This window comes from Phyllobates terribilis, unplaced genomic scaffold (genome assembly GCF_046119375.1).
Source record: "Phyllobates terribilis strain yellow unplaced genomic scaffold, ASM4611937v1 Scaffold_34__1_contigs__length_13252353, whole genome shotgun sequence".
NCBI lineage: Eukaryota > Metazoa > Chordata > Amphibia > Anura > Dendrobatidae > Phyllobates > Phyllobates terribilis.
In genome coordinates, this window is record NW_027362794.1 from 4,619,691 (window position 1) to 4,635,850 (window position 16,160).

At 43.2% G+C, this 16,160-nt stretch overlaps 4 non-coding genes and 1 pseudogene across 4 annotated transcripts; all 5 read left to right on the plus strand.

The window, feature by feature from the left end:
* Positions 1-4,999: 4,999 nt before the first annotated feature.
* Positions 5,000-5,189, plus strand: LOC141181971 (U2 spliceosomal RNA). The gene has a single exon (XR_012257483.1). It is a non-coding gene; the product is annotated as a U2 spliceosomal RNA (small nuclear RNA).
* Positions 5,190-6,298: 1,109 nt separating this feature from the next.
* On the plus strand, positions 6,299-6,489 carry LOC141181157 (U2 spliceosomal RNA). The gene has a single exon (XR_012256760.1). It is a non-coding gene; the product is annotated as a U2 spliceosomal RNA (small nuclear RNA).
* A 6,384-nt stretch (positions 6,490-12,873) lies between these two features.
* LOC141181989 (U2 spliceosomal RNA) lies at positions 12,874-13,064 on the plus strand. Its single transcript, XR_012257495.1, has one exon. It is a non-coding gene; the product is annotated as a U2 spliceosomal RNA (small nuclear RNA).
* A 1,109-nt stretch (positions 13,065-14,173) lies between these two features.
* Positions 14,174-14,289, plus strand: LOC141182098 (U2 spliceosomal RNA; annotated as a pseudogene).
* A 525-nt stretch (positions 14,290-14,814) lies between these two features.
* LOC141181887 (U2 spliceosomal RNA) lies at positions 14,815-14,996 on the plus strand. Its single transcript, XR_012257419.1, has one exon. It is a non-coding gene; the product is annotated as a U2 spliceosomal RNA (small nuclear RNA).
* The last annotated feature ends 1,164 nt before the right edge of the window (positions 14,997-16,160 follow it).

Consider the following 16,160-nt stretch of genomic DNA (forward strand, 5'->3'; position numbering starts at 1 on the left):
AGGTGCTCTTGGTACCCTTTCTCTCGGCCTGGGGGGATCGTTCCTCTTCGGAGGGACTTAACCCCCCTGCTGCTATTGGGAGGAAGGATTAGTCCGGGAGCAACGGGAAGGGATCCCATGAAGGCTTGCGCCTTTCAGAGAGAAGAGTCGGTACGTTCCTCAGTGAAGGATGCCGGCAACGTTCACATATTCATCGGGTGATGCCCGGATGCGGAACACCGTGAGGATTGAAGTTGGAGCAGGATCGAGGACGGAGAAGAATTTGGACTATATCTGCCATAGGATTCTGCTTGGAGTTCTGGAGTTTCGGCGGGAAGACATATTCTGCTTCCAGGACAATGAGTACAAGGGGACTTACACCATCACCTTCAAGAGCCAGGGATGCTGTCACCAACTCGTACAAAAGGTAAATGAGAAAAACTACTTAGATGAATTGGATGGACTAGCCTTTTGTCTCTTGTATGCCTATGACGAGATCCCTATCATGGTGCATTTCCCGAACCCCTTTGTGGAAGCTGCAGACATCTCGACCTACCTTATCCGTTATTGTGACGATCTGAGATACCTGGGCACTGTGAAGAACGCGGTAGGCTTCTGGTGCGGCAAGAAGAGGTACATGGCCCGTCTAAAGAGGGACCCAAGCGGAGTGGGAGGAATGCTACACCCTCCCTCAACATTTGTGATCGGTAAGAGCAGAGGCTACTTATTTTACCCTGGAATGCCGGTATGTTGCAGGAACTGTGGACAAATGGGTCATACCCAAACGTCCTGCACGGGCAGGAAAGTAGACCGCTGCAATAATTGCAGCTGTTACGGACATTTAATGAAGGACTGTCCCGCTGGGAGGAAATGCAATCTTTGTGGTGAGGCGGGGCACATGTTCCGAGGATGCCCCAACAGGACCAGGACCAGGACCTACGCAGAAGCTGCATCTTCTGCAGCTGAGCCGATGCGCCCGCCGGTCTTCACTGGCGGGCCGGCGTCGGAGGGCGGTTCGAAGGGCAAGAAGGCTGGGATGGAGCAGGGAGCCGGAGGCCCCTCTGGGGCGGCCCCTGCATCGAAGTCCCTTAACGATGGGCGGACCTCGCATGGACCGGAGTGGAGGGGTCCTCCTTCTGGGAGGGTATCCTCCGTGTCGATGGTTCCCGATACCGATCCTGTTGGGCTGGAGGGTGGTGCCCCTGTGCGGTTGGCTACAGGGGACCACGCAGCGATGGCCTCAGGATCTTCCAGGGCGATTAGCCAGCCAGATGAGGGGGCTTTGCTTCTAGGTGGCGAACATCAGGGAATCTGTGTTGGTGATCTTATCCTGATGGACCAGTCTCTCCCCCTGGAGGAGGTGGAGGAAGAGGAGGACTGCACCAGTGACCTAGTGGAGTCTGCCCCGAAAAAGAGACGGAATGTCGAAGCCCCAGCGTCTCCTGGAATGTGGCTGGGAACCGTGACCCACGAGGGGGCAACCGCCGGCTCACAGAATATCGAGTCGTTTGGGTCCTCTAGCCCGGATGTCCTGGAGCAATTTGACATACAGGGCTTTGAGTCAGGTGTCCTCATGGAAGATCCACCACCCTGACCTATGAATGCCCACATTAAGACTTGTCTCACTGAATGTGAGGTCATTAAAGAGCCCAGTTCGTAGGGCTGCTCTATTTAAGTACTTAGAAACCACTGACTTTGACATATGTTTATTACAGGAATGCGGGATACAACATGCACTAAATTATAATGACATCAAGACAGATTGGAGACTGGGGCCCTCCATCTGGTCTGGCTCCAATCACAACAAGTCAGCAGGGGTGGGCTTCCTCTGTCGTGGGAGAAATATTACTATAAATACTGTCACAGAAATAGTACCAGGCAGAGTGGTTTTAGTGCATTTTAAATTTAATGGTTTTACCCTACGTGTAATGAATATTTATGCTCCCCCTGATAAGCAAGAGAGAATTAATTTATTTGGGATATTGCCATTGTACTGTACTGGGTCATCTCCCCTGATCGTAGGGGGTGATTTTAATTGTCTTTGTGCTAGTGAACAACGAGCGGGGGGTGACCCTTTACGCAAATTGGATAAGTCATGTCATCTATTGAAAGATTTTATAACTGATTTTAAATTATGCGATGCGTGGAGGTCACTCCTGCCGACGGACCCTGGTTATACGTGGTCCGGAAGAGGGGTGTCCTCCAGGATCGATTTTATTTTCCTATCAGATGATTTTAACCCTGTAAAATGTGTTTTAACATCAAATATATTTTCTGACCATAAGGGCTTGGAGGTGCACCTAGAATACCGGGATGAACAGAGGGTCAACAGGGGCCTCTGGCGTCTAAGTACTTACCTGCTGGAGGACCCTCTGATTCGACAAGACTTTGGTAAAGCCTATCAAGCCTGGCGGCGACTAAAACCTTCTGATGCCCCTATGGTAACCTGGTGGGAAAATTTGAAAAAAAAAGTCAGAATGTTTTTTATAAAAGCAGGGAGACGTAAAGCTAGAGAGAAAAAAAGATGTTTTAGTGATCTTAACACCAAACTACAAACACTTTTTAAATTCAAAGAGCTAGGGGTGGAGGTGGGAGATGATATTGCTAGCCTAAAAACTGAAATTCAGAACTGCATAGACACAAAGGGGAAAGAGATTATTTTTAACTCTAGAGTGCAGCACTTGGAGGAGGGGGAGAAGTGCTCTCGCTTCTTCTTCAAAAAAGTCATGGATAAAAGAGAAGTGATCACAAATCTAGAGGGTGAAACATCTATGCAGGGAATGTTGAATGCTACTTTTAACTTTTATAAGCATCTTTTTAGTAAAGTGTATAGATGAGTCCTTTTTATCTGATGCTCTTAATGATCTCGATTTTAAGTTAAATTTTACAGACCAGGAGTTTTTAGAACGCGATATTGTTTTAGAGGAATTATTTTATGTTTTTAAAAGTTTCTCTAAGGGTAAAGCACCTGGGTGTGACGGACTACCTGTAGAATTTTACCTTTCTTTTTGGGACATTTTAAAAGAGGACCTTTTTATGCTTTTTAAAGAAGCTTTTATTTGTGAACAGTTGCCATTTTCGTGGAGGAGAGGAGTGGTGTCTTTGATATATAAAAAAGGTGACCGCAGTACTCTAGCGAATTGGAGACCCATAACTCTCCTAAATGTTGATTACAAGGTACTTGCTAAGGTGGTTGCAGACCGGCTCAGGAGTGTCATTGCCAAACTAATCCAGCCTGAGCAGGTTTGTAGTGTACCAGGCAGAAGTATTTCAGAGGTTTTAAACGTATTAAGGGACGTAATTTGGTATTCCAGAGACCGGGGTCAAAATGTAGCTTTTTTAGCCTTAGATTTTGAAAAAGCTTTCGATAGAGTCTCTCATAGATTTCTTTTTAGAGTTTTAAAAAGAATGGGTATCCCTAATATGCTTTTAAATTGTATTAAGATTTTATATAAAAATTGTTTTAGTCAAATTTCTCTTAATGGCTTTTTAACAGATGGAGTTCCCCTTGAGTCCGGAGTGAAGCAGGGATGCCCCTTGTCGCCCATCCTGTTCATCTGCGCCATGGAGCCCCTGCTGAGCGCAATAAGGAAAGACAAAGTGATTAGAGGGGTTCCTGTTCCTGGCGGAGGTGGCAGTGATGTGAGAGTCTTTGGCTACATGGATGACGTGACGGTTGTGTGCGTGGACCCTGCTTCCCTCCGGAGGGCGGTGTTGCGCATTGCTTTTTTTTCCCAGGCATCCGGTTTTAAACTTAATTTAAATAAATCTGAATGTCTGACTTTGGGATCCTGGGACACCGCCCAACTTCCGCAGCTCACTATAAAACGAGACAATGTAAAAATTCTTGGAGTTGTTTTTAACGAGGAGAATGTGGGAACTCAAAGCTGGGAGAATGTCATAGAAAAAATGTCAAAGAAAATATCATTTTGGGGTTTGAGGTCCCTAACAATGGAGGGGAAAATTTTAATTATAAAATCAGTGTTGTTACCCCTCATACTGTATATAGCTATGGTGTACCCCCCCTCTGATGTTTTAATTAAAAAAATGACTAAGATGATCTTTATGTTTTTATGGAACTCCAAAATGGAAAAATTATGGCGAGAAATAATGAGGAAGAATAAAATGAACGGCGGAAGGGATGTCCCCGACTTACATATTTATTTGTATTTAAATTATTTCTGCTTTTGTTTCAAACATTTTAATGGTAATAGTGCGCTAAGTTATTTTTTAAAATATACTTGTGGGATGATTTTTAAAAGATGGTTTAAGTTGTCGTTGAATTCCCCTGTTTTACTATGCCCCCCCAAACACCAAGCAATCTTAGAAAAGACTGTTCGATTTTATAGCCTTGGTGATTTTAATATGGACATTTTTAAAGACCGCAAGAAGCTTTTATCTTTTCTGAGGAGGAATGAAGATGTGACCCCCATAGTAAATTTCTCAGAAGAGAGATCGAAGCAAGTTTGGAAGAATGTCTTCGGGAAATTCTTAGCAAATGGACATAAGGACATCGCATGGATGGTGGTCCACCAGTGCCTCCCCACCAGAGAGTTTCAACACAGGAGAGGCCTGGTGGCCAGAGCCAAATGCCCCAGAGACTCATGTGTTAATGACGAAACCACCTTGCACCTTATGTGGAATTGCCCATTTGCACAGGAACTTTGGCACAAAGTTGGGATTCTTTTAAAATGGACTTGCGGTTTAAGAGATTTTAACCGTGAATATGTTTTATATGGCCTTTTTAAATGTCCGACCCCTCAACAGTATTGTATATGTTGGTGTATGATTAACTGTTTTAAAGACGCCCTTTGGAAGGCACGCAATATTTTACTTTTTAAACGTGATGCTATTTCTGTGAAGGGTTGTCTTAAAATTGATTTAGCCAGATGTATATTTATTACTTGAGGGATGTCAAATGTATTGGGAGGAGGGATGCTAATCGTATATGGGGTTTTTATGGGTGGAATTCTGTGTTTTAATAATGTACTGTTTGTGTTGTTGTTTTTGATTGTAAACCATCTTTTACGCACTTAATAAATTATGTTGAAACCTGATCTGTTCTTATCAGTTTAATATCTGATACGTCCCCTATCTGGGGACCATATATTAAATGGATTTTTAGAACAGGGAGATGGAAAAAGAGCTTGCTCTGTCCACTCCACGCATTGACCTGGTATTGCAGTATCTCCAGGACCGGTGCACCCCTTCTTTAATGCAGTTTCTAAAATCAGAAAGAATTGAATTCAATGTTTTTTGTTCATTTTGCTTGTTTGTCGGATTTTGGGATGGACTCTTTGGCTTCGCTTTTCTTCTCCTCATTGGATTTTTCATGTTCAAAGTTGCAGAAGCCAGATGACAAGCTCATTTTGGTTCAACTTCAGCAACTGTGCATTGCATTGCCATGTAATGTAACGCAATGCTATCTATCTAGCTCTCCCTCTGTACTTCCTTTTGGATAAACAGACATATTAGGCAAGCATTTTGGAGCTTTCACCTAAATAACTACAGGTGGTGAGATAAGCTGCACAATATAATTGACCTTTCAGTATATTGTTGCACACACACCATCTATTTAGCAAATGCCCTTGTTATCAACAGCAGCCTTTTAAACTCACCTGAGCTAACAGGTATGTGCGCTGGTTACTCTGCTGCGCTTAAAATTTCTTTTTTGGTTTGCTACAATGCCTTTTCTGAAACGTTGTCTCCCTCTGCTGGAACACTGACTTCTTTCATTTAATGCCTGCAGACTATAAAAGAGAACCCAACCCAAAAAGTTGGGTTGATTAGTCTGTGGCATTCTGTTAAACTGTTGCTTATGGCGGTCTCTGTGAGCTTCTCAGTGACATTCAGCCAGCCAGGTATCCTGCCTGCAGTAGATGGAATGTGGCAATGGAACGCTGGCTGCGCGTGTCATAATAGGCTCTGAGCCTTTATATACCTGCGCACAGCAGCAGCCACCTTCAGTCTGCTGCTGGACAGCCAGCAGCAGCAGGAGAGGTAAGTAATCAGCAGCCCTCCTGCTAAGGGTAGACAGCTGCTCGTTCCACCCCACCCCCCGCCTTAATTGGTTCTCCTCCCTTCCAACGGTGTTGAGGCGGGTGGGAACAGCAGGGGGTGAGGGTGCTGTGTTTAAAGAGGTGGAGTTATGCAGATCTAAAACGCGTGGATTGCAGCAGCAGCAAGCCGAAAAGTGCAGGCATGTAAGGGATCTAGAGGTTGACAACATGTCTTCTTAACGGGAGTCCAGGAGCTCATCTCCACAAATGGACTTTTCAGGATCCTTAGGTGGCTCCGTAGTTCGAAACCAATTCTGGTTATCGCTTCTCGGCCTTTTGGCTAAGATCAAGTGTAGTATCTGTTCTTATCAGTTTAATATCTGATACGTCCCCTATCTGGGGACCATATATTAAATGGATTTTTAGAACAGGGAGATGGAAAAAGAGCTTGCTCTGTCCACTCCACGCATTGACCTGGTATTGCAGTATCTCCAGGACCGGTGCACCCCTTCTTTAATGCAGTTTCTAAAATCAGAAAGAATTGAATTCAATGTTTTTTGTTCATTTTGCTTGTTTGTCGGATTTTGGGATGGACTCTTTGGCTTCGCTTTTCTTCTCCTCATTGGATTTTTCATGTTCAAAGTTGCAGAAGCCATAGATGACAAGCTCATTTTGGTTCAACTTCAGCAACTGTGCATTGCATTGCCATGTAATGTAACACAATGCTATCTATCTAGCTCTCCCTCTGTACTTCCTTTTGGATAAACAGACATATTAGGCAAGCATTTTGGAGCTTTCACCTAAATAACTACAGGTGGTGAGATAAGCTGCACAATATAATTGACCTTTCAGTATATTGTTGCACACACACCATCTATTTAGCAAATGCCCTTGTTATCAACAGCAGCCTTTTAAACTCACCTGAGCTAACAGGTATGTGCGCTGGTTACTCTGCTGCGCTTAAAATTTCTTTTTTGGTTTGCTACAATGCCTTTTCTGAAACGTTGTCTCCCTCTGCTGGAACACTGACTTCTTTCATTTAATGCCTGCAGACTATAAAAGAGAACCCAACCCAAAAAGTTGGGTTGATTAGTCTGTGGCATTCTGTTAAACTGTTGCTTATGGCGGTCTCTGTGAGCTTCTCAGTGACATTCAGCCAGCCAGGTATCCTGCCTGCAGTAGATGGAATGTGGCAATGGAACGCTGGCTGCGCGTGTCATAATAGGCTCTGAGCCTTTATATACCTGCGCACAGCAGCAGCCACCTTCAGTCTGCTGCTGGACAGCCAGCAGCAGCAGGAGAGGTAAGTAATCAGCAGCCCTCCTGCTAAGGGTAGACAGCTGCTCGTTCCACCCCACCCCCCGCCTTAATTGGTTCTCCTCCCTTCCAACGGTGTTGAGGCGGGTGGGAACAGCAGGGGGTGAGGGTGCTGTGTTTAAGAGGTGGAGTTATGCAGATCTAAAACGCGTGGATTGCAGCAGCAGCAAGCCGAAAAGTGCAGGCATGTAAGGGATCTAGAGGTTGACAACATGTCTTCTTAACGGGAGTCCAGGAGCTCATCTCCACAAATGGACTTTTCAGGATCCTTAGGTGGCTCCGTAGTTCGAAACCAATTCTGGTTATCGCTTCTCGGCCTTTTGGCTACGATCAAGTGCTTTATTGCAGGAGATTGTAGTTGAAGGGTACTCGGGTACCCCTCTCCTTGGCCTGGCAGGATCGTCCACTTTGGTGGACTTAACCTGCTTGCTGCTATTAGGGAGAGGGCTTAGTCCCAGGGTAACGTGTTGCGATCCCCCAGCTTCCAGGTGTCTTTCGCTGCAAGAACACTGGGAGCGCAGATTGCAAGCGGCTGCAATTTGCAACCTTGTTGCGGTTTCCATGGAGGTTGACCCTAACCTCGTGCCTCTTTATGCGAGGCTAAAAAACTCTATCCGAGTTCACTTCATGGCGGGTGGCTCGGATATGAGGAAATTAGGGTATGTAGTCCAGGACGTGCTCAGGAACCTTCTTGGCGTGCAGAGGAATGAAATTCTGTCCATTCAGGATTATCCTAGAAGAGGTGACTATGACATCACATTCACCGGAGAAGGTATTTTCAGAGATGTTCTAGAAAAGTTAAAAAAAGTTGAAAATAGTCCTGTTCTGAAAGGGATACAAATTGTTGAGCACGTCCTGGATGAGGTAAGACTTGTTGTCGTAAAAGTATTTTCGCCTTTTGTTTCTGCTCCAGAAATTATGTCATTTTTAGCAATTTATTTTAAAAGTGTTAAATGTATTGGGAAGATACTTAATGAATATAACATATGGACATCTAAGTGGAAATTTCTTGTGAAGTGTATAAGAGATCCAAATACACCAGGTGGTATACGGCTTCCCCCTGCCCGTTTTAAAATTGGACAAACAAATGGGGATTTCTTCTTTTCTGGGATGCCAGTATATTGCAGAAATTGTGGGCGCTATGGTCATTCAAAAGAAAACTGTAATGTATCATGTAGAAATTGTGCTAGTGAAGAACATGAGACAAAAGAATGCCCTAAGGAAAAGAAATGTAGTTTTTGCCAGACTCCAGGTCACTTTTATTTTTCTTGCCCTCACAGATTTCGGGAAGATGAGCAAAAGGGAAAGTCCAAGACGTCCGACCAAGGACCAAAAGATCAGACCACCCCTCAGGAGGAGGAACAACAACCTGGAGCCTCTGGAGACAATAAGGGCGTACCAAATAGTGAAATGTCTCCAGAGTCTATGACAGGTAAAATACCAAATCCCAAAACCTGGCTGCAGGACCTGCGAGAGTCCAAAAGGAGGGCTGAGAAGGAGCAGAAGGGCACTACTGGTAAGGTCAAAAGGGACCGGCAAAAGGCCGACGCAGAAGCCCATGCCCAGTCTGGGTCTCCTAGGGCTGAGGGCGCTGAGTGGATAAAGGTGGGTCCTAAGAAAAAGAAAAAGGGTGGTTCGGAGGAGGCAGCAGGAGGTGAACAGATGGACACTTCTTCAGAAGGGGACGTGGACGCTGGACCCTCAGGGGTTTCGGTCTCCGCTGCTACAGGTGGGGACCGGGATCTTGCTGCCTCTGAAGAGTCAGAGGCTCTGCCTTGTGCGCAACCTCCTCCTATAGGACGACCTTCTACAGGTCAAACAGGGGCGGCGGAACCCCTCGGGGACCCACCTGATGAGGAACTGCATGGCCAGCCAATGGAGACCCAGCGGGTTCTGCCAGCCAGCCCTCCGAGCTATGCCAGTGTAGCGTCGGGTTTATATAAATGTGGTAATCTTTCCTCCTCCACGGAGACTCTCGTGACGATACTATCAGATGAGGAGGGAGGCGCAAGCCCAGTGGTCTGATCAGGTTCATCGGACAGGTAAATCCGTTGCTCTTAGTTACCTAAGTAAAATTTCTACATTTTCTAATGATGGCTGAACTCAAAGGTATTTCCCTCAACGTGAGAGGCATAAAATCTAACACGAGAAGAACTGCTCTTTTTAATTTTTTTACGTGTTTTACTGCATCTGTATTTTTTCTGCAAGAATGTAATATCCCACATGAAATGTCATATCAAAAATATAAAGATGAGTGGAAGTGTGGGCCATCTGTCTGGTCCGGATCGAATGCTGCAGGATCAGCGGGTGTAGCCATACTTTTTAAAGGGAACGTTTTAATTGATTTTATTCAGGAAATTTTACCAGGTCGTATTTTATTAGTGAAAGCTTTTATTGATGGTATTAGATGGCAGTTTTTAAATTTTTATGGATCCCCAGAGAAAAATGAAAGAGCTGAAATGCTTGATCTTTTACCTTTATTTATTAATAACTCTGAACCTTTTATCTTAGCAGGGGATTTTAATTGTGTTTTAAAAGGTGAAAACCGGCGCTCCAGCTCTGTAAGCAGGAACTACGATAAAACCTCAGGTATGCTACATGATATAGTCAAAGATGCTAAATTGATAGACATATATAAAGAGTGTCATAGTGACAGCCCAGAGGACGCCGGTTTCACTTGGAACAATGCTAATTGTAGCTCTAGGATTGATTTTATTTTTGGTTCAGACAAAACAATACCTGCCAAATGTGAAGTTTTAACTAATATATTTTCAGACCATAAACTTTTATCCTTTACCATAAAAGTAAATGACAACAAAAAATGTGGTAAGAAAAGCTGGAAAATGAACGTATCCCTTTTAACCGACCCGCAGATTTTATCAGATTTTATTGAGTTTTATAGGAAATGTAGAAAAGGGAAAAAAACAAATGAGACTATGAGTGTATGGTGGGATAGAATGAAAGTAAAAATAAAAGATTTTTTTATTAAAAAGAGTATATGTAGAGCCAAAGAAAAATATGAAGAATATAGAATTTTAAATACCCGCCTACAAACATTATTTAAGCTCAGAGACAATGGGATAGATGTACAACTTGATATTTCAAACTTAAAAGAAGAGATTTCAAAATGGCTAGAACAAAAAGGAAAAGAGATAATTTTTCGTTCTAGAGTACAACATATAGAAGAAAATGAAAAGTGTTCCAGATATTTTTTAAGGAAAAATAAAAAAGAAAAAGTGATAATTGACCATATAGATGGTGAGAATAATATAAAAAATATGCTGGGTAAAGTAGAGGTTTTTTTTTCTAATCTTTTTCATGGAAAAAATATAGATAATAAATTAATGGATGATTCGCTGAAAGGACTAACGGCTGTTTTAGATCCCGCATCCCAAGAGTTTTTATCCCAAGTTTTAACGGAACAAGAAGTATTAAAAACTATTAAAAGTTTTAAAAATGGAAAGGTCCCTGGTCCTGATGGCATCCCAATAGAATTTTATGTATGTTTTTATGATATTTTAAAAGATGATTTGTTTTATTTGTTTACTGAGGTTTTTAATAATAAGGTTTTATTAAATTCCTGGAAGAAAGGTGAAGTCTCCCTCCTATACAAAAAAGGTGATAAATCAAAATTAGAAAACTGGAGACCAATAACACTTTTAAATTGTGACTATAAAATAATGGCTAAAATTTGTGCAAATCGTCTAAAAGAAGTCATCAGCAAAGTTATTCATTCTAATCAAGTGTGTGGGGTGCCGGGGCGCAGTATATGGGACAATCTGAATTTAGTGAAAGACTGTATTGAGGATGTGAAAGACAGAAAGGGGAAAATGGCGATTTTATCTATTGATTTTGAAAAAGCATTTGACCGTGTCTCACACTTTTATCTTTTTAAAGTTTTAGAGAAAATGGGCATACCAGAAGGATTTTTACTATCGCTTAAAGCATTTTACAAGGATTGTACAAGTAAGATTTTAGTGAATGGTTTTAAGACACAAGAGGTATTTTTACGGTCAGGGGTGAAACAGGGATGCCCTCTGTCCCCCCTACTGTTTATCTGTGCACTGGAACCAATGTTATGTGCAATACGCCAAAATAAACAGATATGCGGTGTCCCTCTGCCTGGAAGCGGTGGTTTGGAGGCCAAGGTTGTAGGCTACATGGATGACGTGGCGGTCTTGTGTACAGATGCACCATCACTTACGGCCACTCTCCATCAAGTGCAATCCTTTTGTCTGGCTTCTGGTTTTAAAATCAATTTTAATAAGTGTAACATTTTAAGTGTTGGGGGGATGATTTTACGTGATGTACCAATTAATGTCTCCGAATCCATTTCCATTTTAGGTATATCATTCACTGAAAATAATGATGGTTATAATAGTTGGGAAACAGTTACACAGAAAGTAAATACGAAAATATGTATGTGGAACATGAGGAGACTTACAATGGAGGGTAAAGTATTGGTTTAAAAGATGGTGATTTTACCTCTTTTATTGTATCTTAGCATGGTTTTCCCCCCGCCTGTTAATGTTTTAAAAAAGATAACCAAAACCTGTTTTACCTTCTTTTGGAACTCAAAAATGGAAAAGCTGAAAAGAGAAATCATGATGAAATCAAAAGTAAAAGGTGGTAAAGATTTTCCAGATTTTAATAGGTTTCTTTTAATCCATCTGTTCGTTTACTGTTTTAATGCCCTTTTTAAGAATCACTATTGGTCCTTTTTTATGCGTTTTAATACAGGATTTTTTATGAGAAAGTTTGGATGGTATGAAGTTAATATATCTGTGCCCCATGCTTTTAATTTGTCGACGCATTATGAGATTTTAAGGAAAATAGTGTCCGATTTTAATTTAGGGACTAAGAAAATAGAGGAATTAAGAAATAGTAAGAAACTAATTAAAGAAATACGTAAAAGTGAGGAAATATGTAATGTTGACAGATATGATGATGACAAATCTATGTCTATCTGGAAAATGATTAACGTTTTTTATCTTTTTAATGAACAGAGAGATCTGGCTTGGAGTTGCATGCACCGCTGTCTTCCTTGCCGGGCATTCCAATACAGAAGAGGATTTGTGAGGTCTGCCATCTGCCCAAGAGCCGGATGCCAAGAAGAGGAAACGGTGGAACATCTATTATGGACATGTAATTTTGCAAAGGATTTCTGGAGAAGACTGCTCCCCCTACTGGAAAGGGTGGCAGACCTCAAGGACTTTACATATAAAACTGTGCTATACGGACTTATGGAATGCCCCACAATGGACCAGTACACAATGGCTTGGAAGACAGTGAACTGCGCCAAGTCATCTCTCTGGAAAGCGCGCAATATTGCTATTTTTAAACAAGATGTTTTATCAGTGAATGATGTTTTAAGTTTATGTTTATGTGAAATGTATACTTATTATTTAATTGACAAAAAGAAGAATGTACATATTTCCAAAAAATGGCTTGTTGACCAATGGAACCTAATTATTTAAAATCTTTGTATTTTTTTGTTTTGTAAATTTCATTTGTCTTTTAACGTTTGGTATTTGTCTAATTATGCTTGTAATTTGTTAAAGTTTTAATAAACGGTTTTATCCCTCTGCAGGGGATAGCCAAATTAAAAAAAAAAAATCTGTTCTTATCAGTTTAATATCTGATACGTCCCCTATCTGGGGACCATATATTAAATGGATTTTTAGAACAGGGAGATGGAAAAAGAGCTTGCTCTGTCCACTCCACGCATTGACCTGGTATTGCAGTATCTCCAGGACCGGTGCACCCCTTCTTTAATGCAGTTTCTAAAATCAGAAAGAATTGAATTCAATGTTTTTTGTTCATTTTGCTTGTTTGTCGGATTTTGGGATGGACTCTTTGGCTTCGCTTTTCTTCTCCTCATTGGATTTTTCATGTTCAAAGTTGCAGAAGCCAGATGACAAGCTCATTTTGGTTCAACTTCAGCAACTGTGCATTGCATTGCCATGTAATGTAACGCAATGCTATCTATCTAGCTCTCCCTCTGTACTTCCTTTTGGATAAACAGACATATTAGGCAAGCATTTTGGAGCTTTCACCTAAATAACTACAGGTGGTGAGATAAGCTGCACAATATAATTGACCTTTCAGTATATTGTTGCACACACACCATCTATTTAGCAAATGCCCTTGTTATCAACAGCAGCCTTTTAAACTCACCTGAGCTAACAGGTATGTGCGCTGGTTACTCTGCTGCGCTTAAAATTTCTTTTTTGGTTTGCTACAATGCCTTTTCTGAAACGTTGTCTCCCTCTGCTGGAACACTGACTTCTTTCATTTAATGCCTGCAGACTATAAAAGAGAACCCAACCCAAAAAGTTGGGTTGATTAGTCTGTGGCATTCTGTTAAACTGTTGCTTATGGCGGTCTCTGTGAGCTTCTCAGTGACATTCAGCCAGCCAGGTATCCTGCCTGCAGTAGATGGAATGTGGCAATGGAACGCTGGCTGCGCGTGTCATAATAGGCTCTGAGCCTTTATATACCTGCGCACAGCAGCAGCCACCTTCAGTCTGCTGCTGGACAGCCAGCAGCAGCAGGAGAGGTAAGTAATCAGCAGCCCTCCTGCTAAGGGTAGACAGCTGCTCGTTCCACCCCACCCCCCGCCTTAATTGGTTCTCCTCCCTTCCAACGGTGTTGAGGCGGGTGGGAACAGCAGGGGGTGAGGGTGCTGTGTTTAAAGAGGTGGAGTTATGCAGATCTAAAACGCGTGGATTGCAGCAGCAGCAAGCCGAAAAGTGCAGGCATGTAAGGGATCTAGAGGTTGACAACATGTCTTCTTAACGGGAGTCCAGGAGCTCATCTCCACAAATGGACTTTTCAGGATCCTTAGGTGGCTCCGTAGTTCGAAACCAATTCTGGTTATCGCTTCTCGGCCTTTTGGCTAAGATCAAGTGTAGTATCTTTTGAAAAGGCAGTTTTGTCCTTGGGCTGCCCTAGTAAATTGATGCATATTACACACTGGTTTGGTGCACTTGTTAGTACGCCAGGTGGCTCATAGAGTTATCTGATGGAAAACATGGCCCTCCAGGATCGAAGTCACTAGGCTGGGTAAGTGTGAGGGCTTTGGAGCAATGTGCCCCAGGAGTAGGCGCCCTGGTGGGAGTCCAAGCTTACTGGGACTGGGAACCCCAGAAAGACTTGGCTTCGTAGCACGCCGCACCTTTGCCAATCATACTTTCTGAGCAACCCCCCCCTATTCCTGGCCTCCGGGCTAGGAAGGGGAATTTTTATAAACCCGGTCGGAGGTCCGGTCAGCTTTGGGCTGAGAAACCAACACAGGCTCCAGCTCCACTAGGGTGGCAGCCTAGATGGAAGCTGGGAGCACGAAAACGGCTCTACTTCGGCTTCGGCTAGGGAGAGCATCGGAGATCCCTGACCCTCGCTGTGGCCTTCTGGCTCGGAGGGATGGGGATGGTTTATTGGGGACCCTCTCCTCCGGGAAGGGTCCACATGAATCCTCGCCTCGTGCGCTGTTTTGGTGTGACTTCGGTCACATTTTTCAGTGCCTTGGATGCAGCTTCAATCAAAAAATCTGTTCTTATCAGTTTAATATCTGATACGTCCCCTATCTGGGGACCATATATTAAATGGATTTTTAGAACAGGGAGATGGAAAAAGAGCTTGCTCTGTCCACTCCACGCATTGACCTGGTATTGCAGTATCTCCAGGACCGGTGCACCCCTTCTTTAATGCAGTTTCTAAAATCAGAAAGAATTGAATTCAATGTTTTTTGTTCATTTTGCTTGTTTGTCGGATTTTGGGATGGACTCTTTGGCTTCGCTTTTCTTCTCCTCATTGGATTTTTCATGTTCAAAGTTGCAGAAGCCAGATGACAAGCTCATTTTGGTTCAACTTCAGCAACTGTGCATTGCATTGCCATGTAATGTAACGCAATGCTATCTATCTAGCTCTCCCTCTGTACTTCCTTTTGGATAAACAGACATATTAGGCAAGCATTTTGGAGCTTTCACCTAAATAACTACAGGTGGTGAGATAAGCTGCACAATATAATTGACCTTTCAGTATATTGTTGCACACACACCATCTATTTAGCAAATGCCCTTGTTATCAACAGCAGCCTTTTAAACTCACCTGAGCTAACAGGTATGTGCGCTGGTTACTCCGCTGCGCTTAAAATTTCTTTTTTGGTTTGCTACAATGCCTTTTCTGAAACGTTGTCTCCCTCTGCTGGAACACTGACTTCTTTCATTTAATGCCTGCAGACTATAAAAGAGAACCCAACCCAAAAAGTTGGGTTGATTAGTCTGTGGCATTCTGTTAAACTGTTGCTTATGGCGGTCTCTGTGAGCTTCTCAGTGACATTCAGCCAGCCAGGTATCCTGCCTGCAGTAGATGGAATGTGGCAATGGAACGCTGGCTGCGCGTGTCATAATAGGCTCTGAGCCTTTATATACCTGCGCACAGCAGCAGCCACCTTCAGTCTGCTGCTGGACAGCCAGCAGCAGCAGGAGAGGTAAGTAATCAGCAGCCCTCCTGCTAAGGGTAGACAGCTGCTCGTTCCACCCCACCCCCCGCCTTAATTGGTTCTCCTCCCTTCCAACGGTGTTGAGGCGGGTGGGAACAGCAGGGGGTGAGGGTGCTGTGTTTAAAGAGGTGGAGTTATGCAGATCTAAAACGCGTGGATTGCAGCAGCAGCAAGCCGAAAAGTGCAGGCATGTAAGGGATCTAGAGGTTGACAACATGTCTTCTTAACGGGAGTACAGGAGCTCATCTCCACAAATGGACTTTTCAGGATCCTTAGGTGGCTCCGTAGTTCGAAACCAATTCTTATTATCGCTTCTCGGCCTTTTGGCTGCGATCTGTAGTGGGTTGCGTCATTTGGCCAAG